General features: G+C 45.1%; 1 protein-coding gene across 1 annotated transcript in view; it reads right to left on the bottom strand.

Moving 5' to 3' along the window:
* Window positions 1-23,648, bottom strand: part of GPR68 (G protein-coupled receptor 68) — a 41,625-nt gene that overhangs the window by 14,642 nt on the left and 3,335 nt on the right. Inside the window, exons 2-4 of the mRNA XM_067547102.1 lie at window positions 9,041-9,158; window positions 7,237-7,564; window positions 5,793-5,944 (exon numbers count right to left, since the gene is read on the bottom strand). The gene's annotated coding sequence lies outside the window, so the exon portion shown is untranslated. The remainder of the gene's footprint in view (window positions 1-5,792; window positions 5,945-7,236; window positions 7,565-9,040; window positions 9,159-23,648) is intronic.

Below are 23,648 nucleotides of genomic sequence, written 5' to 3'. Positions count from 1 at the left end.
CAAGCTCAGCTGGGACCAATTCACTCCCTCCAAACAGTTGAACTCCCTGATTGCTGGCTGCCGTGCTCACTCTGCTCCTTCAGCCTTACAGCAGCTATTCAATGCATATGACGCCTACAGGTGCACTTACCCAGCTCTCACTTTTGCTTCCTATGCCAGCTTGCTTACAGTTCTTGTTCCAAGCCCTGCTCCATTCTGATTTCTGACTCCAAGCTCTCTTGACTACATTCCTGACTATGACTCCGGCTTAACCATTGACTCTAGTTCTGACCTTCATCGGGGCCCCTCGACCCAAACTAGAGCATCCCCGTGGACTGGTGCTTGATCCCTGGATCTACACTTGTCATTACCTGAACTGCCACCACAATCACTAGGCAAGGTCCTGCTCCACCCACTAAGTAGGCCGCCCATGCCTGGCAGCTTACACTACCCATCTCATATATGTAATCTTCACAATGGAACATGGGTAAAGTGTACTGTACATCACTATTAATCTTCAGAACAAAAGCTGGGAACTCAATGTTCACATCAAGCAAGGCAAAAGAGTTAAATTTATGACAGGAAACTTTAAAAAAATGTAATCACAGTGGCATTCATAGCCCATTTTCTGTAACTCACATTTTACTGTCTATTCATCAATACAATCATTTCCTCTCTTCTGGTTACATATCAACAGATGCAATTACTTTTACAATGCTGCTGGCAAGCATCAACCTGGACCATTAAATAAGTCCAAGTTTCACTAGCAAACAAATGCTGCTTTTTAAAAACTTTCTGCTTGACAAGTCTGTCTAACTCAGTGGTCGGGACTCAGCTGCTCAGGATTATATTTTAGCATTCACATTCACTGTATCATACATCACTGAATAGTGATGCATCCATTTACATCAGTTCGGTAGCAGATGTTATTTGCTGCACATACATTTGTGTGGCAAGGGTTTTAAGACATGAAAACTGTTACAAACAGATTAAAATATTCTGGCATAATTGTGCCTTCTTCCCTTCCTCAGATCACAGCATTTATTTTAATTCACAAGACTAATTTCCTATGATGAATTGTGTCTGCTGAATTCAAGGCCCTCATATAGCACATCTCAGACACTGAAAAAAACTACTCATGCTTTTGTACTATGTTGGTGTTTCTGTCTTACACTGAATTACTGGGAAATAGGACAAGGTTCTGGAGTTTGTAAAAAGTGTGTTTTACATCTTCATTACTCCATCCCAAGCTGGCAGTGATCAGAAGCACTGGAATGACTGGGGTGCTGTATAATGCTAAGGGTATGAAGAGCTGAATCACTTGATCAGTGGTTTCTAGCTGTTCTTGACATGTACTTCTATATCTCGCACCCCCATCTCTTTTATACTTTTGAACCACCACGATTCATTTGAAATGGACAATAACTTAGCCAGCCGTTGAAACGACAGCTTCTGCAAATTTTCATTTGTGACTAAATGTCAGTTTAGGTATTTATTGCTAGTCCTGGAAAATGAAGATTCCTTTTTGGGTTAAATTCAGTCCGCTGTGCATTCAAATACATTGGGAATTGTGGCTGCTTAGGCCAGGGCTGAATTTGGTCCAGATGCCACACAGACACCAGCTATGCAAGCCTTCATGGCTGCTAGAGATAATTTGTTTTTGCTATGAAACACTGCCACCTTGGGTGGGAGGTCAGCAGTGAGAATCAAGAGTCAGACCTCTGGATCTTAATGCATGATCCTCTACTGCCTGAGCTAAAAAAGCCAGCTCTTTTAGCCAGGGCTGTAGCAGGCTCATCAATTTCTAAGTAGCCATCCCCACAGAGGGACTGAGCACCACATGGCTGACAGGTGTATTCCACATGTGCTTACAGCTCCAGAACAATCATATTGTTATCAAATGCTGCACTCTAGCACTGAAATCAGGATATATTCCTCACTCTGAAACTGTGACAATCCATGCTTTGGTCACTTTGTCTCCTTTGAATATATAATATAATTCTGTATTTAAGTTTATATACACTCTTATGTCTCTATGATAAGGATTTGCATGAACTATAGCCAGTAAAATCACAGACCCCTAACAATTTAAAACATGATATCCTGTTTTGTTTTGTTTTGACACTGCTTGCATTGGCTCCTAATTAAAACATTACAAGTTGATCCTTTAGCTTCAGTACATAAAGGTGGATTATGGAGTAACTCATCCAGCAACCTTTGTACTGATATTTTTCCATGGGACTGTCAACATTGCAGTTCAAATGACAAATGCCTGTTGAAGTGTTCCCTAAGTGGTCTATTTAAGAGTTTGTCTTCATAGCTAAGTATTGTTATTGTCTCTGTGAGAGTTGGATTCATTTTATAATTCTAAGATTATCATCACATGTAGGCCTTAAGATGTATTTGTATAATTAATTTTAACTCTTAATATTGCTGCATTTAAAAAGTTGAAATCTTGTTAATCATGAGCAACAGTATGTTTTTCCTTTCTTCCAAAAGGCTCATTCACAGTAACTTTATGGGAATATGCACTGTTTGTATGCACAATGTACACTGTATGTGAGTTTATATACCTCTCTAGTGGCTAATATGCACATCACAGTCACCTTCACATTTAAAACAGAGATGAAGATTGTGGAGAGTGCAGATCCCGGCATGAAATGCTTCCTCTGAATCCAAAGCAGTCTGACCACTTAAGTTAAGTACCATATGAGGAATGATTAATAAGACTGAGACTTTTCAGCCTCGAAAAGAGACAACAAAGATGGGATGTAATAAAAGTCTCTAAAATCATGACAGGTATGGAGAAAGTAAATAAGGAAGGGTCATTTAGTCTTTCTCATAACACAAGAACTAGGGGTCACCCAATGAAATTAATAGGCAGCAGATTTAGAACAAACAAAAGGAATTGTTTCTTCACACAATGCAGAGTCAACCTGTGGAACTCCTTGCCAGACAATGTTGTGAAGGCCAAGACTACAACAGGGTTCAAAAAAGAACTAGAGTATATATATTTTAAAAGATTCTTGTAGCTTGAAATCAATAAGTAAAAAGGTGAAAGGCCTTTGAGTCTCTTCTCATACAAGGGTAAGCAACTCCCACATCTGCCTAAATGTAGGAAGTTGGTCCCATCTGATGGACAGATTCACCCTCACTGACCTAACACTACCCAACTGGGATTCCTGGCAATCCTCACAGTGAAATCAGTCATCTGTGCTAGATTCTCTGCTTGGAGAAAAGGGTTTAATACTCTCACTGCCAGCTACAAGGTGGGGTCAATACCCATCTGTCAAGGTGTGCACAGATCAGTTACCAAGTTGTGGTCAGGGGATGTGTAGTGGAGCTGGAGTCAAGCTTGGTCAGGACTCCAGGAAGTCAGGGTCAGGCACCAGATTACAGACAGGAAGCAAGTAGTGGAGTCTGGGATGAACCAGGGTCAGGAGCTGGAGACTAGGGTTCACAGTAAGGCGAGGTCTGGGGCAGAAGCAAGCCGGTGGTCTGCCTTATTCCTCAGACAGTTCTCTGTGCTGTCTTCCTGGTGCATACACCAGTATAAGCTCATCAGTAGGCTGTGGGGGGCCACTACTCAGGCCCTGCTGAGTGGTACTTCCTGCAGCACCTAGCTTCACTGGACACTGATGTTTAACATTCCTGAGGGTGTGCACAAGGAGGGGGAAAGCAGGAACACGGCCTGCCCCACAATTAACTCCACTGCCATCCCCAGCTTCTGCCCCAAACCCCTGCCCTGGGATTCCCTCCCCCAAGCCCATTCTCCCCCTTTTCTGCCAGGCTGGGAGTCGGGCTGAGTGCGGCTGAAGGCACATGCCTGGGAAAGGCACTGCAGCTAGAGCTCCCACTGAGCCTCACTAGATGGCACCCAGAGCAGGGGGGCCTGGCTGGCAGCACAGCTCTGCCAGAGGGGACATGGGAAGACCAGCTGAGCCCTGTCCCTCCCTCACCCATAGCCTCCAGTATGTGTTTGGAGCCTGCCTGGGGTGCGCAGAAGGCATCTTGGGACAATGTGGGGGGAGAGGCGGTGGGCCTGGGGGCGCCGGGCAGGGAGCCTGGGGAGGTGGCAGGGGTTGGTGGGTGGGGGAGGCAGTGAGGCTCGGGGGCACTGGGTGTGGGGGTCGGTGTTTAAAGTGCCCCTCCAAAAGTAGTCACATTTAAATCCCTGCACACGTCCCTGAGATTGCGATACCATGTTATAATATTATCGTGTCCCAACACCATGCCTCACCACCACATGTAGTCCACTCATCATCATATTCCAGTGAAGAGTGTTCCATCATTGCATCACAACATGATTCACAGGCCCTGGAAACATTCCCAAGCCATGGCTGAAACTTAGGGAATATACTTCACACTATATCATCTTGTTTACTATTTTACAGCACCTAGATGCCTTACAATACAGATGATAAGATAATAACGCCTTCCCCCGCCCCCACATACCTTCCATGAAGAGCTTACATATTAGTTTTAGGCAGTGACACAACTCAGAGGAATATGGGGGTGAAGGAAGTAAGGGTTATGTATTAAAATTACATGTTCCACACAGGCATACTGTACATTTTATATAAATAAGTGTCTGATTCACTTCTTGTGGGTGTCATGACAGAAATGGGTCTGAAGGAGAAGTCTAAATGAGGAGAGGAAAGTGGTTTAGTGGGCTGGAAAGGACATTCTGAGTGAAGTGTAGTAAAAGCCACTGAGAGAGCTTATTAATATGCATCATGCATCTGACGAAGTGGGTTTCAGACCACGAAAGCTTATGCTGAAATAAATTTGTTAGTCTTTAAGGTACCACAGGACTCTTGCTGTTTTGCTAAAAACAGACTAACACGGTTACCCCTGTGGAACTTATTAACATAATTAATACTTAGAATGATACTATGTTGTGAGTTGGTATCTGGCCATTTCTCCTTGTCCTGTTGAAAAATCTGGTTTTTTTTTATTGCTAGTTAATAGCTATACATAGAAATTGCTTTGCAAGCACTGAATATTTTCTTTTTAATTCTATGTATGCATTTACAGTCCCCCACAAAACCAATCCCTGATTTATTTAAAAGAAATATCAGAAATCTGAGGAAATTCCCAGCAGCACAAGCACTTACAACAGAACTATTTATACAGTCCAGTAGCAAACCAGCATGTATTCTGGTAAAAGGATTTCAGTAGAAAGCCTTCCAATGTCAAGTTTCCCAAGTGTCATCATAAATAATAGTCAGTAAAAATTGTTTAGAGATGAGGAAAATGCATAGACTGGGTCCTTTTAAGTTATCAGTTACACAGATAAACCACTATAGCAATACATAGAATACAAGGTGCTTGGTTTGTCAGTTTCCCTCTGGATTGCCCTAAGGAAATTCAAAGTGTTTAAAAATCACTTATCATTCAGTGAAAACTTGCTTACATTTGTACCTTCCTATTCCTATTTACTTGCTTTGGAAGTTCTTAAAAAAAAAAAAAAAAAAAAAAAGTCAGTCTACCTGTCACTGCGCCAGTCCATTTGGAAACATACAATCATTTCCAGCCCATTCTAATAGTTCCATTTCAGCCCTGTGTCTTCAACGCTTAACTTCCCCCTTGTCTAAACAGAATTAATCTAAGCTCTTCCAAAAAACCTCTGTCCAAAGCACTTTTCTATACACATTACTTTGCTGAAATTCCTGGATTCGTTGTTTTGCTTTGCTTTTAACATTTGAACAGAAACTGATGTCCCATTGCCTTCCCACCAGGTCCCTGAACGGTTCAGATCAGTGCTGAAAAACTTCATGTATTTAAAAAAGAGAATAAAAAATGAGACTCACTTGAGAGCAGAGGACCCCTGGAGAGTGCTGGGAAATAGGGAAGTACACTGAGGTGCAGCAGCACAGATCTACTGTCTTTGCAGCTCCTGATTCTGGCTGGCTGGCTATGCTGACTTCCGTCCCACTCTGAGCAAGGCAATCAGCGAGAGAGTCTGGAGGAGGAGGAGGGGAGGAGATTGTGCTTCAGTTCCTGCTGCTCTTGCTGGTACCACCACTGAGGGGTGAGACTTTCTCAGTTCCCTCCTGCCTCACTCACTCAGCGGGCACAAGAACAAAACCACAAACTGAGGTGTACAAATCACACATAGAAAATAAACAGACATATAGCACATTGTACAATATGCACAACAACTGTTCAAACCAACACAAACACACCAGTCTGGCATATGCACACAAACCACATACACAGGGACCAGACACCCACAGCCCAGATATCACTGGGTGTGGCACATCTAGATACACAAACATATGCCTTGCATAGGCATGCGCAGCACATTTAATTAGGGTCAGCACCCAGGAAATTATAATTAGGATATGCACTCAGGGAAAAACTCAATTCCACTAGCGGGCCACATTTGAATTACCCGCCTATGATGCCTTGTGTGTACCCACATACATAACACACACAAAGCACCCAGAATATTATTTGTATTGCAGTGCCTTCTAGAGACCCCATATGAGATCAGGGCCTCATCATGCTAGGTGCTGTACATAAATATAATGAAAGACCGTCCATGTTAGATTCTGCAGGGACTAGAACCTTGATCTGTGGGGGGCCCACTGCCTCCATGCTGCTACCCAGCAGCTGTGATAGGGTCATGTGCCTTATCATATAGACCCTGTGGCGATGAGCATCACAGGAAGTACATCTCAGAAGGCCAGACTGGTTGCTTTCCTCATGACCCCTGATTGGTCCAGGTTCTCAAATTTGAGCCCAGAAGTTGTTTCAGGAAATGTCCATGAAAGGAGATGGACTCTCCTGCCAGCCGTAGTGATGGACCTGTCTGTTGGCTCGCTCTTAGTCTCCTGACCCCAGCTCTGACCTTTGGCAGAGTTCCTAGCCTCTGCCTTCCACTGCTCTGACCATTAGGACTGACTGCCCAAGTCACAGTCCCTGCCCTGAAAAGTTTACAATCTACATAGACAAGAGAGGCAAAGGGCTGGAGAGGAAGTATTGCTACCTGTGATTTACAAATAGGATGGGGAACTGAGGCATAGAGAGACTGAATGATTTGTCTAAGGTCATGCAGGAAGTCTGTGGTAGAGCTGGAAATTGAATCAGAGTATCAATCCAGTACTTTAAACAGAGGATTCTCCTTCTTCCTCCAGGACAGAGATCTGCACATTAGACATCACACACTATATATTAAACACTGCAGAACACAGGTGTAGACACACACACCGTAAAATAAATGAATACATAAAAATCCAGGAATATACACACCGTGTCATTTAAATTGGAGACTACTTGGACAAGAGTGGCACAAATTGCACCAGTGCTGTTTTTACCATATGACAGCCTTTGTATCCTTTTCTAATTTACTTCTTGTGGCCTTTTTAGCTATGTTGCTGTAGAGAGATGTTATGATTCTCTTTTCTCCTACTGCACCTTTCAGTGGAAACAGCCTTCCTGTCTGTCCCTTGAGAGTGGCGAGACAGTGCTGGAAGGCAATTCACGACGGTGGATTGACAAATGGGAGACTTTGCACTGGGTATTCTCTCATAGAGACATTTTCTCTCTTTACATCTGGATGGATAGCATAAGTCTGGCTCTGTGTGTCAGAAAAACAAAGAAAAGCAAGGCTGCAATGAAATTGACAAAACCTGAGTTGTCTCAAGCATATCTGCAGGTAACGTCAGAGCCGGATTCAAAATAGTTTGTCAGGCTGCACACATGCGAAGGGCTGTTCCGATATGAAATGCTAGCATATAGCAAAGCCATTGCTCACGCAGGCCTTCTGAGATTAACCAATCAGGTATTTATGGATATTGTTACCATAGTGGTTTCATTTGTTACTGAGACAGTACTGAGGACTGGGGAAAACAAAGGGAAAATTGCTCTCTCTCAGGATCAGGTTGCCTTTTTGGAGCACGGGATAGGTGCAGATAGGATCCATCTATTAAAAGAGAGGGTGCAAGGTATTGGGAATGTTGCCATATCCCAAAATGTTTCAGAGCAGAGATTTTTTCCTGTCAAATTTATCTGTAATAAGCTGATAACTATATGCATTTTAATGAAAAGAAACCATTAAATGGATTTGGGCCAGGAGCCAAAAATAAGGTCTTGATGTGGGGCACTCACCTCCTGAGAGCCTCCTAGAGGCTGGGTATGGTACTGCAATCTTTTCTTTGCTCCTGGCACCCTCTGTAGGTTGCCCTTCAGTAGCTCAGCCCTCTGGCCAAGTCACACATTCAAAATGGACCCATCCCCCAGGGTGATAAAGAACTCACCAAACTGCCTACCCTCAGCAGGGTCTTCAGTCTCATCATTGGGCCCTTTACATTCAGCCCTCTGCTTGGACTTCTAAAGGTGATTTGTCCCCTTCTCACAGCCTAGGCCATTTCACAAGTTGGTGGTCTAGGAACCTAGACCTGCTCCCTCCTCCAAGTCCCAATCCGCAATCTAGGGACCCTATCCACAACAGCCCCATATGGCCTCTTTTAATAAGTTGCTACTGTTTTCCCTGGGCTTCTTCCCACCTGGTCCCTTTGTCTTCACCCATTATCATAGAGTTACAGTTCTCAGGTTCTCTCTCTCCCAGGTCCAGTAAATGCAGTCAGTCGAACTCCTCTGGACAGAGAGGAGCATCCATCCTCATCCCTCTGGTCCCAGCTGGGAACTGCCCTACTAAGACCTGCCGCTCTCTTTATCTGAGCCTGCTGGGCTCTGATTGTCTGCTTCCATGAGGCCTCCCTAGGCAGGCCAAGAGGATGCACCTCCACTATTCCTTTCCTGGGGCAGGGTGTAAGCAGGACCACAGGGCCTGCAGCAGGGGACCACAAACGACCAGGTACACCCCATCACAAAAGTCAGGAAGCAAAATGAAAATTGTCTAGTTCCCGTGCCTTTTAATCCAAACCTTCCTATTCCCACACCATGCCTCTCTTGTTGGATTTAACATTTCAACCATATGTAAAGAAAAACCTGTAGCATTTGGTTCCAGGACATTATCGAAGGCGGGGACGTGTTATTCTCAAATAAAGAGCACTAGGTATTATTTTTGAGTTAATTAACATTTCATTAATACCTGTTTGGAGAAAGTTCCCTCTTGATCACAAGCAGGTAATGACACTAGATTGAAAGGCTGGCACTCCACCTTTACTTCTGCACCATGGCTTCTGCTAAACGTTTATGTTAGCTGCATACTAGACATAAGCCATTAGAGAGACATGTTAACACTGGTGCACTATCCCAATTGCCACTGAAAGTAGATAGACAATCAAAAATAACACTAGTGAACAGAATATCTTTCCTAGACCCCATTACAACCAAAGCCTGATGATTAAACCTCTGATTTCCAGAAGTACTGAACACTGGAGCTCTATATAAATCAAGTATACAGGAGCCATGGCTGATCAGCATTGCTGGAAATCAGACGCTTGGATGCTGGACACATCGTTTTTCCATTAAACTCCACTGTAAAAGCATAATTTTTATGTCTCATTCTCTAAAGCAGGCATCTTGGATGGAATTGTGTCCACCTCTTGGAACCCCCCTCCCCAAAAACCCAGACCACAATAAAACCCAGCAAATCCAGCAAAGGTCTGGTTCATTTTTGTTTCATCCATCCATTAAATACACCTCTTTTCAGTCCAGTTATAATTGTGGCAGAAGCTTCATGGCTTGAGAATAACTTGCCTCTGGCTGTGTCTGTTGGCAAACATCCCAACAAGCTTTTAAAAGAAGAAAACAAAACACATGTGAATGCAGTTCCTGTAAAACACTCAGCTGAGATATGAGGGATGCTGGAGAGTTTGAGAATTCTGTAAATGAAAAATTGGCTGAAGTATGGGAGGTTCCTTTCAGGAGCACAGTTCATTCACAAGTGTGTAGAACAAACTCTACTGCCATTAAAAGACACACACACACAACCATAGCACTTTGGGACTCACTTAGATCAAAAAGAAAATTTAATTACAATATTTATAGCCTTTTCTCTCTAATGAATTATTCAAAACTGACAAATAACTATTTTGTGCATGTGACAATTATTCTTTCCATTTTGCATTGGGCAGTCTGTTTCACTTTTGTGATGATTAACTAGCCCCATTGGGTAGAGTAACTTCTGGCAGGCATGTGTCATAACAAAAAAGTGTTGTGCTTAAAAAGGAACAGGGCTAAACTGATACTATTAATGTTACTTAATTTAGACTTGGCCTCTTACTGTCCGACGTGGGAGAATACATCCAAAATTTGAATGGAAGTTTGCAAATACAATCTAGATGCAATTCATCACCCTTTTAATTTTTGCCATAAAAATTTTTGCATGAGTGATTTGGGTGGGGTTTTTCTTGTTTGTTTGTTTTTAATTCACAAGAACGTTTGCCCATGGTGACATTCTCCTTTTCCAGAAAGGCTTACTCCACAAGTGTTTATCTACATTTTTCCTTCAGTTTATGTTTCAATCATTCCATAAGAGAACAAACAGCCTCTTGGCTCAGATGACCAGTCATACAATGACAAACAATGACAAGGACATAAAGGGGCAGATCCTTAGCAGATGTAAAATATCGGAGCTCCTGTGACAATTTACATCAGCTAAGGATCTGCCCCAAAATTTTGATACAATGTATCTTCAGCCTGCACTCATCTCTGCTTGATCTCTGTCCAAGGGCAAATGTTATGAAAGTTTGAGTAAAATCTTGTCAGACATTTGAGTCTTGTGAGGATGGGGGAAAAATATCTTTCACTTTTGAAAAAAAAGCACTCAAGAGAAATAGCTCCCAAACTAGCTGACTGCTGTAACAGCCTGTAAATAATGTTTGTTGATGTATGTGGTGACTATGACAGTATTGTAAAAAAAAAATTGACTGGCTATTAATAAACTTAAAAGCAATAGAAAAATCAGTGATGAGATGAGTAACAGGTTAAATGATAGAGGCATAAAAAAATAAATGGTATAAAGAAAGAAAACTGTCTGCTCCAATTTCCTATAATCCAAGAAAAAGAGTATGTACTGTGGGAAACACGATAAAGCTCCTGGATGAACTCCTGACTTCATTGAATTCAATGGAAAAACTATCACTGACTTCAGTGGGGCCACAATTTCACTCCTTATATCTTGACAGGCAGAGAGTGAGTGTCAATAATAGTTTGATTTAAAAAAAAAACAAAAAACCCTCCAAAATTAAAGAATAGTTTTTCTGTAATGTACATGGTATATAGAGAATATGTGATAGTGTGGTGTGATATAAATGTATTCATTGGCATTAATTTGGAATGATCTGCATAATTCATTCATGATTTTCTTTCAGGTGAATAACATGTTCATCACAGATCATGTTGAAAAATCCCTTATACCGGATCATCTCATCTCTTTAGAGTCTCTAAAATCTAATTCACTTTTCACTAATAAAGCTGTTACTTCTTGTATTTCTCTCAACCTGGCTAACAAAAGATGGATAACCAGGGAATTTTACTCTTGGTTGCAGTTGGGTTTCTAGTCTACTTTCACTTTCAGATTCTACAGCAAACCAATGCAGCAATATTTGCACGGCAAACACTGCATGGGTATGTTTATTAGCATAAAAGGTTAAATCCATTAGAATGCAACTTACGTGGGAACATTTCTATGGACTCTACTTACAAAACCTAAATGTGGGTCCACGTATGATCTGACAGAGTCTTGTTAATTGTTGATGTTTCTGGTTGCATATATAAACAAGGAAACAGACTCCTGTTCACTAGGTTGCCAGGAGGAACATAAGATTAGGTGGTAGATTGAAAGGAATTTCAAAATGTCCCAAATGGAAGAGGCCAAAGTCAGCAAGGAAGGAAATGTTCTTTTGAGCTTATAAAACAATGGAAATAAAGTAGGAAGTTGAACAATTTAAAATCCTTAAATCCAAAGTGATGGAAAGTGCCTAAGTATATACAGAGCATAATGACCTTTTTTGAATGTGTATATATTGCTATTGTTATTTTATAATACCAACAACCTTGCTTCCAACAAAGGTTTAGCCAACAGGGTTTTCTACACAACAAACCTAAAATACTGCAATTCCTGCTGGCCCAAAAATAGCTATGAAAAATCTGGCATCATTAAAATTTTGCTATGTGTATTAGGAATTTTAATACAGAAATTTAGAAAATACTTAAATCTCTGAAAGCAACAGAAAACAAGTTTTGAAAGTAGATTGAAAAACATACAGTCTTTGGACTTTAACAATACATATGGACAGCACCATAATGTATACAGTGCTGTACACAGTTGGACACATAACCTGACCCAAAGAGTTTACAATCTCAACTAGCCAATAGCATGAAAAGAAACGAAAACAAGGTAATACAACTGAGTTGAAGGAGGGCATGAGTATTATTATTTCTGAAGAGACGGCAGGAAGAATTGCTGGTTTTATCACAGAATCATAGAGTTGGAAGAGACCTCAGGAGGTCATCTAGTCCAACCCCTGCTCAAAGCAGGACTAACCTCAGCTAAATAATCCCAGCGAGGGTTTTGTCAAGCCGCAGCTTAAAAACCTCTAAAGATGGAGATTCCACCACCTCCCTAGGTAACCCATTCCAGGGCTTCACCACCCTCCTAGTGAAAAACTTTTTCCTAATATCCAACCTCAACCTCCGACACTGCAACTTGAGACCATTGCTCCTTGTTCTGTCATCTGCCACCACTGAGAACAGCCTAGCTCCATCCTCCCTGGAACCCCCTTTCAAGTAGTTAAAGGCTGCTATCAAATCCCCCCTCATTCTTCTCTTCTGCAGACTAAACAAGCCTACTTCCCTCAGCCTCTCCTCATAAGTCTTGTGCTCCAGCCCCCTAATCATTTTTGTTGCCCTCCACTGGACTCTCCAACTTCTCCACATCCTTTTTGTAGTGGGGGGCGCAAAACTGGACACAATACTCCAAATGACGCTTCACAAATGCCGAATAGAGGGGAATAATCACTTCCCTCGATCTGCTGGCAAGGCTCCTACTAATGCAGCCCAATATGCTATTAGCCTTCTTGGCAACCAGGACACACTGCTGACTCATATCCAGCTTTTTATCCACTGTAACCCCCAGGTCCTTTTCTGCAGAACTTCTGCCTAGCTCGTCGGTCCCCAGTCTGTAGCTGTGCATGGGATTCTTCTGTCCTAAGTGCAGGACTCTGCACTTGTCCTTGTTGAACCTCATCAGATTTCTTTTGGCCCAATCCTCCAGTTTGTTTAGGTCCTTCTGTATCTTATCCCTGCCTTCCAGGGTATCTACCACTCCCCCCAGCTTAGTGTCATCTGCAAACTTGCTGAGGGTGCAATCCACCCCATCCTCCAGATCATTAATGAAGATGTTGAACAAAACCAGCCCAAGGAACAACCCCTGGGGCACTCCACTTGTGACTGGCTGCCAGCTAGACATGGAGCCATTGATCGCTACTCGTTGAGCCCCATGCTCTAGCCAGTTCTTGATCCATTTTATAGTCCATTCATCCAACCCATACTTCTTTAACTTGCTGATAAGAATATTATGAGAGATCATATCAAAAGCTTTGCTAAAGTCAAGGTATATCATGTCCACCGCTTTCCCCACATCCACTGAGCCAGTCACCTCTTCATAGAAAGCAATCAGGTTGGTCAGGCATGACTTTCCCTTGGTGAATCCATGTTGACTGTTCCTGATCACCTTCCTCTCTGCCAAGTGCCTTAAAATGGATTCATTGAGGACCTGCTCCATGATTTTTCCAGGGACTGAGGTGAGGCTGACCCGTCTGTAGTTCCCTGGATCCTCTTTCCTCCCTTTCTTGAAGATGGACACTATATTTGCTTTTTTCCAGTTATCAGGGACCTCCCCCAATTGCCATAAGCTTTCAGAGATAATAGCCAATGGCTCTAAAATCACATCAGCCAACTCCCTCAGCACCCTCGGGTGCATTGCATCTGGCCCCATGGACTTGTGTATGTCCAGTCATTCTAAGTAGTCTTGGCCCTGTTCCTTCAGCACTGCGGGATGTTCACCTCCTTCCCATTCTGTGCCGCCCAGTGTAGTAGTCTGGGAGCTGACCTTGTCTGTGAAGACAGAGGCAAAAAAGGCATTGAGTACCTCAGCTTTCTCCACATCCTCTGTCACTAGGTTGCCTCCCCCATTCTGAAAGGGGCCCACACTTTCCCTAATCTTCCTCTTGTTGGTAACATACCTGTAGTAACCCTTCTTGTTCTCCTTCACGTCCCTTGCTAGCTGCAACTCTAATTGTGCTCTGGGCCTTCCTGATTTCATTCCTGCATGTTCGAGCGGTATTTTTATAATCCTCTCTAGTCATCTGACCAAGCTTCCACTTCTTGTAAGCTTCTTTTTTGTGTTTAAGTTCACCAAATACTTCTTTGTTAAGCCAAGCTGGATGCCTACCGTATTTGCTATTCTTTCTGCACATCGGGATGGTTCGTTCCTGTGTTCTCAATAAGGGTTCTTTAAAATACAGCCAGCTCTCTTGGATTCCTTTCCCCCTCATATTAGCTTCCCAGGGGATCCTGCCCATCAGCTCCCTGAGGGAGTCCAAGCCTGCTTTTCTGAAGTCCATGGTCCGTATCCTGATATTCTCCTTTCTTCCTTTTGTCAGGATCCTGAACTCGACCATCTCATGGTCACTGCTGCCTAGGTTGCCACCCACTTCTACTTCCCCTACCAAATCTTCCCTGTTTGTCAACAGCAGGTCAAGAGAAACGCGGCCCCTAGTTGGTTGCTCCAGCACTTGCACGAGGAAGTTGTCTGCAACACTATCCAAAAACTTCCTGGATTGTTTGTGCTCTGCTGTGTTGCTCTCCCAGCATATGTCAGGGTGATTGAAGTCCCCCATGAGAATCAGGTCCTGTGAACTGGAAAATTTCCCTAGTTGACTGAAGAAAGCCTCATCTACCTCATCCTCCTTGTCTGGTGGTCTATAACAGACACCCACCGCAACATCACCCTTATTGTTCTTGCTTCTAAGCTTAACCTAGAGACTCTCAACTGGCTTATCTCCAGTTTCATACTGGAGCTCAGAGCAATCATAGTGCTCTCTTACATACAGTGCAACTCCTCCACCCTTTCGCCCCTGCCTGTCCTTCCTGAACAGTTTATACCCATCCATGACAGTGCACCAGGCATGTGAGTTAGTCCACCAAGTCTCAGTTATTCCAATCATGTCATAGTTTCTTGACTGTGCCAGGACTTCCAATTCCTCCTGTTTGTTTCCCAGGCTTCTTGCATTTGTGTATAGGCACTAGAGATAACTAGCCGATTGCCCTACTTTCTCAGTATGAATCAGGAGGCCTCCCCTTAAAGGCAAGATGTGGAGAAGAGGGTTCTTGGTGGAGGAGAAACAGGAGTCTGATCCATTTGTTAGAGTAAGATGACAGAAAGCAAGATTGTGAATGAAGAAAGATGACTTAGGGAGCAGCAAGATGATTACAGGGGAGAGCTAAGGAGCAACGGAGGGAACTGAGGGCAGCTATGTAGGTGCGGACAAGATTGCGTATCAGTAGTGTCTTGGAGGAGAGGATGTGAAACTTGAATTTGATGTGAGAAACAGGAAGCCATCAAAGGGGCTGAGGAAGGTGATGTTAATCAAAAACGGAAATAGCAGTTCTAAGAGGCAGGAGGCCAGACATGTGACAGAAGAAAAGAAATGACGGTGGTGTAGTGAAGACTTTTAGCAGTAGGGTAGTGAAGAAAGGGCAGACTGTTGATATGAAAAGGTGAAGAGGGAACAGGATTTGAATAGAGACTAGATTTCAAAGAAAAATTAAAGGACAGAGAAGAGTCAAAGATAACACTGTGGGGATGGGCCTGGGAGACAAAAAAGGAGAATGGAGTTGTCAATGGTGACTGAGAAGGTAGGTGATGAAGAAGGAAAAAGTGAGTTCACTTTTAGATGGATTGAGCAGACTGAGGTGGCAGGGCATCCCAGGGGAGATATCTGAAAGACAGCTGAAGATGCAGGACAGAACAGAGCAGGAGAATTTGGGGTGGAGGGGAATCACCCCATAAAAGTGGTAGTTGAAACCCCTGGGAATGGATGAGGCTGCTGAACGAGAAGAGGAGGAGGCTGAAAATGGAACCCTGGTCGACACCAACAGGCCAGAGCCAATGAGAATGCCGGAAAATAAGATGAGAGCTAGAAGGGCAGAGATTTGCCAAGGCCAAGAGAGATGAGCATGTGGAGCAAGAGCATGCTCAGTGCTGTGAAAGGCGGCATCAGATCAAGAAGAACTAACATACAAAAGTGCTCCCCTGATTTAGCTAGGAATGGACCTTTCTCAAATTGTTTCAATGGGGGTGGAGAGGATGAAATGTAGGCTAGAAGCACTCAACACCTCGAGATGAGTAGTGAGGTCAGTGTCTAGTAGCTTATCCATTATAGAGATGAAATGACAGAGGCATTGGTAATTTTTGTGGTAGTTGGAGTGGTGAGAAGGTTGGGAATAAAATTATCAAAAATTAGACAATATATCACAGTAAAGGTTTTTAAAATACATAATTCTCCATAAAAGGGCCTAATTCAGAAGCTGTATTTGACACAGACCTATAAAAAATTACCCAAGACCTTGTTGTTTTTATTCTAACATAAGCAATTCAACCAAAGACATGCTATGCAGTAGTTTCTGAAAAGAACAGTTACTTACCTGAAACTGTTGTTCTTCGAGATGTGTTGCTGATGTCCATTCCCAATTCAGGTGTGCATGCACGCCACATGCACTGGTGCCGGAAAACCTTTTCCCCTAGTGGTACCCGTACAAGCCGGCTCTAGCGCCCCCTGCAGCGGCACGCACATGCACCTGCATATAGGCTCTGCCGGCTCCTCCTCCCTCTCAGTTCCTTCTTTCTGGAACTCCAACTAAGAGGAAGGAGGGCGGGTGTGAAATGCACATGAGCAACACATCTCGAAGAACAACAGTTACAGATAAGTAACCATTCTTTCTTCTTCAAGTGCTTGCTCATATCCATTCCCTACTTAGGTGACTCACCAGCAGTGTCTCCGGAGGCAGGCAGGAGTTCATGGATGTGATACTTGAATTACTGCTGTACTGAAGACAATGTCATCTTGAACTTGCTGAGTCAAGGCATAGTGGGATGCAAAGGTATGCACCAACGACCAAGTAGCTGTCCTGCAGATGTCCAATATAGGGATGTGTGCCTGGAAGGCTGCAGATGATGCCTGCACTCTCATTGAGTGGGCTGTCAGGGCCACCGGAGATGCGACCCCATTTTGCTCATAGCAGGTCCGGATACAGGCGGTAATCCACTTTGAGAGATGCTGAGAGAAACTGGTAGCCCCTTCATTCGGTCTGCAACTGCCACGAAGAGCTGTGTTGACCGGTGAAAAAGTTTAGTTTCGTCGATATAAAACCCCAGGGCCCATCGCACATCAAGAGAATGCAAACACCTCTCTTCAGTGGAGGTGTGAGCCTTGGAATAAAAGACAGGTAAGAAAATACCTTGGTTAGGATAGAAGTGAGAGACTACCTTAGGCAAAAAGGCTGAGTGTGGATGTAGCTGGACTTTGTCCTTATAAAGCACTTTGTAAGGTGGTTCTGATGTTAATGCCCTGATCTCGAAAACTCACCTGACAGACGTAATAGCCACCAGGAAGGCCACCTTCCAGGACAGGTACGTAAGGGAGCACAAGGCCGTGGGTTTGAAGAGGGGCCAGGTGAGTCTGGAGAGGACCAAGTTCAAGTCCCACTGAGGAGAAGGCTCCCTTATTGGCAGGAAAAGCCTTTCCAATCCCTTAAGGAACCTGGCCGTCATCTTGTGCGAAAAAGTTGTTCTATCCCCTACCAAGGGGTGGAATACAGATATGGCTGCCACATGGACCTTGATGGATGAGAAGGCCAGACCCCCTTGCTTCAAATGGAGCAAGTACTCCAAGATCGTTAGAACCAATGCCTTCATTGGGGAAATGCCATGCTCGGCAGCCCAACAGGATAAGTGTTTCCACTTAGCTCTATACGCTGATCTGGTAGACGGTGACCTGTTCTCCAAGAGCACGTGCTGAACCTTGGATGAGCAGGCCTGCTCCTCCTGACTCAGCCATGGAGCAGCAGTGCTATCAGGTGAAGGGAGGCCAGATCTGGGTGGAGCAGGTGACCTTGGTCCTGGGACAGGAGGTCTGGTCTCAGTGGCAGGGACCATTGCCTGGGTCCTGCCAGCTCCAGCAACAGGGCCACTCTGGTACCAGGACAACAACCCAAGCTTTGTCTCTCTTCATTTTCAGGAGGACCTTGTGAATTAGAGGAATAGGGGGAGGGGCAAGGCATACAAGAGACTCCCTGACCAGGAAGGGAGAAAGGCATCAGTGATAGAGCCTGCACTGAGTCCTTGTTGAGAACAGAAGGGGCGGCACTTCCTGTTTGTCCTGGTGGTGAAGAGGTCCACTCAGGGATTGCACCACCTTTGAGGAATTTGGATCGCTCCCTGCAGATGGAGGGACCACTCATGGTGAGAGCAGAAGGACCAGCTGAGATGGTCCATCAAAGAGTTGTTGACCCCAAGGAGATGCACTGCTATTGGGCTAATACCATGAGTGATGCAAAAGTCCCAGGAATGCACAGCCTCCTTGCACAGGGCCGGGAACTGGGCCTCACTCTATCTGTTGATATAGTACACCAAGGCCAAATTGTTGGTGAAGATCTGCACCACCTTGTGGGATAGATGCGGAAGGAAAACCATACAGGCCAGACAAATTGCCCTGAGCTCCTTGATATTGATGCAGAAGCCATTCCTGTGAGGTCCATATGCCTTGCTCCTATAGGCAGCACTATTGGGAAGCCTGGCATCAGGGCCAGAGGCTGCCTTGTATGAACAACTTCCTCGCTGTCCAAGGAGGAGTAGCTGTCTGTCAGCCAAGGTGGTGCTGACTTTGAGTATCTCACAGTGCTGTGCGGAGCTCGTTGATGCACCAGCACCACTGAAAGCCCGAATGATGAGCATGACGGGACCGGCTCTTCTCTTTTAGCTTCTTATAAGGGCTAGGCAAGCGGGGCCCTGGTGCAAGATAAACATGTCGCGGACCGGGCGACCTTCAGTGTTCAGCCTGTTACCAGATCTCCAGAGACTGATGGTGGGAACCTGGTCTGGTGCTACCCTGACCCAGAGAGCATGGTCTTGACTCCAGGGAGTGCCTATGCACCGGCGAACGGTGTCTCAAAGATGGAGGCTGTTGAGCCGATCTGTTCCTCAACACATTAACTGCCGGTGCCAAATCATACTGCGGCAGCCTGCCATCCCTCGGCATCGGTGGCACAGACAGCACCAGGAGGTCCTTCATAGCCTGGAAGGCCTCCGGTATCTACAGCACCGCGTCTAGAGATGACTCACCCGATCACCGCAAATTAGCACTCCTACATCAGCAGGTTTGGACAGGCTTCGGTGGGCTATCAGGGACAGTTGGTGTCCGGGTCATCTGAAGCACTGTCCAATGGTTCAGCAGGGTTTTATTATAGTTCAAGGAGTACTCGCACTGTCCCCTACTGGTTCTACCATGGAAAGTGATTTTTGAGAGAATTACACCATGGTGTACGTGACAGCCTGCTATCAGCTTCATGGCGGATAGTGTGCCGTTTGATACATCGCTGCCCACTTCCTGCCTTATGGTAATTAGCATGGCTTCCTCACTGACCGACATCAGTGGGTAGTGGCTCACTCCACCCCTTGATTCTCTCAAATCACTCTTGGGAAATTAGGGGAAAAAATCCTAATAAGATAACAACCACTATAAACTACAACAGTCAATATATATATATGAAGGCAAACTTATAACCTTTTAAACCGTAAAGATAAGTAAGGAGAGGGGTTGGGGGTAACAGCTTATGTCCAGTGGTATTCTAGCTCCACTGCATTGACAGGAGTTTGCATAATTCAAATGTTAATAAGGCTTGCAGTACAGCGCGTAATAAACATTTTTAACAAGCTAAACAGTATAATTAAAACCAAGAATACCCCTACCCCCCCCAAAGTAGGTATTCGAGGACCCTTTGTCCCCACAGTCCTAGTTTGGTGGCAGCCCATTCCCAAAGTGACCATCCTCGTAAAGAGTTAATTTCAGAGGCTGTCTTCCTTATGTTTTTAACCACCTCAGTCACATTGCCAGAATGGTCGGGTATGAAGATGCAGCATGGCCCTCCTTTAATTAAGGCACATACCCCTTCCTGTTTGGCAAGGAGATAGTCTAGAGCCAAACAGTTTTCTAGTCATCTCCCTGTTGGCTTTGGCCTCATCCTTGATTAGAGTCAGGCCAGTTGCTGTGTCATTGGCAATGAGTTCCAAAGCATGAGCCAGTTCTGTGGCTCGCTGATCCACATTGAAAGACCCAACGCCCGGTGACAGTAGACCGATGCCCCGGAGCATATTCTTCCACCAGGCCGGTGCTCGTTTTGGTCGCGATGGCCACCTCCCAGGGAGTTCGATTTCATTAAACAATGCTCCAGGTCCCAACACGGACATTCCAAAAGTACACCGCCCAGACCAGGCTACCGGCCATCCTGAGTAACTGTGTTGGCCACAAATAAAAAGATGTCCTGCCCTGGTTGATCGGATGATGTTAGGATTATTGCAGTAATACATCTCGGCGTTGGAACTGGTATACCTCCATAAACAGACCTCCCCTTCAGTGGATCCACTAGGTGCATTCCAATGCCAGGTTTCTTTCTTATCAGCACAGCTCAAAGCTCCGGCCATAAGGTTCCAGACATATGGCAGCTTACGGGTGCAATTGGGATTGGTGATATTCCATGGTAATAGGCCTTGCTTGGTTGCTTCTAATGATGACAGAGCAGAGCCATTGGCGAAAATTGCGTGGGTAACATTGATGGTTAATTGACATTGCTTCTGGGTTCCCAAGAAGGTTCTCCCTGGTCCTATTTCCCAACACATCGTGGCTTGAGGTAGGGAGTCGTTGAAGAAAACATGATGGAATAAGGGGCTTGTCCCCCATGTGCGATCTTTAGTTGCAAGTTCTTCCGACCATTCGTTGGAGTTAGTAAAGAAGTTCCCTTCTATTGGGGAAAGGGGAAATGGAGACTCGTTTGCTGATGGAGGCTGTTGCCCACATACCCAGCATCTTGACAGCTTCAGGGCCTTAGCGACCACAATAGTAGCAGTCACAAAGGTGTTATCCCACCAATCCTTGTCATCTTCTGGGAATGAGCGCCACCAAGCTCCCTGTACCATTATAACCGTTATAGCAATGAATATAAGAGCCTTCATTATCCCCTCACAATCGTGGTTTACAACATACAATGAGAATGAGAACAACAAACATACTGACGACAAACAGAATAATGGATGGGGGATGTGATAAATCAGTCCAGGATTTCAGGCTGGTCCACGGGTCCTGGAGGGTCCACCAGTCGTTTGATCGGTTAAAGTTCATACTCTGAAATACAGAGAGATACTACCTCTAGGACAGCCACCTAGAGGAGATTAATATTTCCCTCCCAGATTCATCAATGGCCACCCAATGACCTCCCCGGGTTGGCTTTACTAGTGTCACGGAAATAGATCCATGCTTTGGGTGTTTGACTTTCACAGTTTGACCGACACACAGTTTTGAGTGAGCATTGTACTCCATAATCCCTTTGTCTGGAAGCTCATTCGGGGAAGTAACTGCTTTCCAGAGTGGGGAGCCTGTCCGGCCCTGTTGGTTATTAAGGGCAGTCACTGAGGGGTATAAGACCGTTCCCCACCCCTTCAAGGGAGGAACGATGTCTGGCAATAACCGATTGGCCATCTGCAACTTCAGCATTCCGTTCCAACGCTCGATGAGACCATTCGACTGAAGGTGATATGGAATATGATACACCCATCGAATGCCGTGCTCATGGGCCCACTGTTTTACAATGGCATTTTTGAAATGCGAGCCATTGTCTGATTAAATTTCAGCTGGCCAGGGAAGGTGGGAAAACCATTGTGACAAACCCTGAATGACCACCTCAGCAGTGGGTGATCGGCATGGAAACGCCATGCCAAGGCCACTAAGGACCTCCACACTGGTAAGTACTTGGCACCACCCCTTAGGAGAAGCCGGAAGGGGACCAATAAAATCAACCTGCCCCGCCGACCAAGGAAGTTTGCCCTCCCGAAGGTTGGCGAAAATCTGGCCGTCATGGGTGGCTCGTCGGTGATCACAACACACCAGACAGGTTGATATTACATCTTTCACATCCTGCCAGGTGAAGGACCAGGCTCTCAAGGTCGAGATGGAGGGGGTACAGAGATACCAGGTTCACCCTCCCGCCACAGAATATAAACTTCTGTGAGTTTGCTAGCCAGTGGGGGTTTCCCTTCAGTCCAGGCCCGATGGGCAAACTACATGATTAATTTATGCATGGTACTGGCATTAGCAGTGCCCTGCGGAATGGGGCGCGATTCTCTAATCCCCTTCAGAATAGGAATAGGGACTCTAAGCTCGACAGGATCCTCCTGGGTAATATCAGCGGTTCCAAGCAGGGCAGCATGTGTGGCCACAACCATCTTTTTCCATGGGGAATATCGCTTTTGGGCTCCCTGCCATCGCTTACTGCTGAACATGATAGGGAGCTCCACCAAGCTCTCCGATCCTCACTGCCAAAGGCCAAAGGTATAACCATGATCTGAAACATTAACATGCAGGGAAAAGGGGCGGCCAGTTTGTACTGGTCCGAGTGCCTGGAACTGTTCTACGGAGGTAAGCAGAGTACGCAAAGCGTTCTCATGCACCTCCGTCCAGTGCCAGATTGACCGTTTTTTAAGGAGGTCATAAAGTGGATGGGCCACGAGGGCAAAGGCAGGGACATGATGCCTCCAAAACCCCAAGGTTCCAAGGACAGCCCTGAGATCTTTGACTGACTAAGGAGAGGCCAGGGTCTTTAGCTTGGATAATGCCCTTTCTGGCACCAGCTCCCCACCTCCAATCAATTTGATCCCCAAAAAGATAGCCTCCTTGGCAGGTCGCTGGCGCTTAGCAGCAGGTATGACAATGTTTAAGGATTCAAGGTGGGAGATCACTGTAGTCATGGCATATGTCACAACGTCCTCAGTGGGGCCCCCAAAAAGGACATCATCGATATATTGATAAAGTTTTACCCCCTCAGGAAGTGGGATCGATACTAGTTCCTGAGCAAGCATTGCGTGGGCGATAGTAGGGCTATGAACAAATCCCTGGGGTAACCTAGTGAAGGTGTATTGGAGCCCCTTCCAGGTGAATGCGAACCGCTCACTATCTCCCAGTTGCGGAGGGATCATGAAGAACATGTCCTTGACATCGATCGCTGCCAAGCATGGGTGATCGGCACGTTCAATTTCGAACTTCAACTCTAATACTGAGGGCACTGCAGCGTGCAAGGGACCGGTAGCCCTACTGACCGCACGATAATCCACGGTTAGTCGCCAATCGCCATTAGGTTTTCGCACTGGCCATACAGGACAATTATATGGCGAGTGTGTGGGAATTACAATCCCCCTCTGTGTAAGATCAGCGATCAGGTTGGAAACGGATTCAGTAGCTGCAGGATCAATTTGGTACTGTTTGGTGTGTACCAGCACGGTTGGAGGCAATGGTGGGGCTGGTTGTAGAAGGTAGACTGCTGAACTTGAAGTAGCATCGGCAGGAATCCACCTCCCCCATATACCTGACAATGCATGGCAGTGTAACAAGTCTATGCCAATAAGGCTAATGGGGCCCAGTGCT

The sequence above is a fragment of the Emydura macquarii genome, unplaced genomic scaffold (assembly GCF_026122565.2).
Source record: "Emydura macquarii macquarii isolate MOO-44397 ecotype Brisbane River unplaced genomic scaffold, CSIRO-AGI_Emac_v2 contig_1229, whole genome shotgun sequence".
Lineage (NCBI taxonomy): Eukaryota > Metazoa > Chordata > Testudines > Chelidae > Emydura > Emydura macquarii.
This window is presented reverse-complemented; position numbering and strand designations above follow the sequence as displayed.